Source organism: Ovis aries, chromosome 4, assembly GCF_016772045.2.
Source record: "Ovis aries strain OAR_USU_Benz2616 breed Rambouillet chromosome 4, ARS-UI_Ramb_v3.0, whole genome shotgun sequence".
Classification (NCBI taxonomy): domain Eukaryota; kingdom Metazoa; phylum Chordata; class Mammalia; order Artiodactyla; family Bovidae; genus Ovis; species Ovis aries.
Genome location: NC_056057.1, coordinates 94,580,761 through 94,581,540, shown reverse-complemented (window position 1 = coordinate 94,581,540; position 780 = coordinate 94,580,761).

Here is a 780-nt window from a genome sequence, read left to right as displayed (position 1 = left end):
AGCTCATGTAAAGATGTTCAACATGATGAGTCATTAGACAAATGCAAATCAAACCACAAAGAAATACCACTTCACGTTCACTAGATGGCTATCATCCAAAAAATCAGATGATAATAAGTGTTGTCAAGGAAGTAGGGAAATTAAAACCCTCATACATCACTAGGCTTCCCTGGTGGCTCAGACAGTAAAGAATCTGCCTGCAATGCAGGAGACCTGGGTTCAATCCCTGGGATGGGAAGATCCCCTGGAGAAGGGAAAGGAAACCCACTCCAGTATTCTGGCCTGGAGAATTCCATGGACAGATGAGCCTGGCAGGCCACATTCCATGGATTGCAAAGAGTCAGACATGACTGAGCGACTTGCACTTTATCACTTATCACACCCCTGCTGGGAATGTGAAATGATGCAGCCAACTTTTGAAAACAATTTGGCAGTTCCTCAAAAAGTTAAAGTCTTAGTTACCATATGCTGTAGCAATTCCAGGCCCAGTAATATCCCCAAGAGAAGTTACGGTGTCTGTCCTCACAAAATCTTGCACATAAATATACACAGCAGCATTATTCATAGCAGCCAAACAGCAGAAACAACCCAAATGTCTATCAGCTGATGAGTGGATGAATAAAGTATGGTACATACACACAATGAAATATTAGTTGGCAATAAAAAGCAGTGAAGTACAGATACATGGTACAAAATGGATGCATTATGACAACATTGCGCTAAATGAAAGGCCGGACCAAGGGCTACTTCTATGAAATGTCCAGAATAGGCATATACATA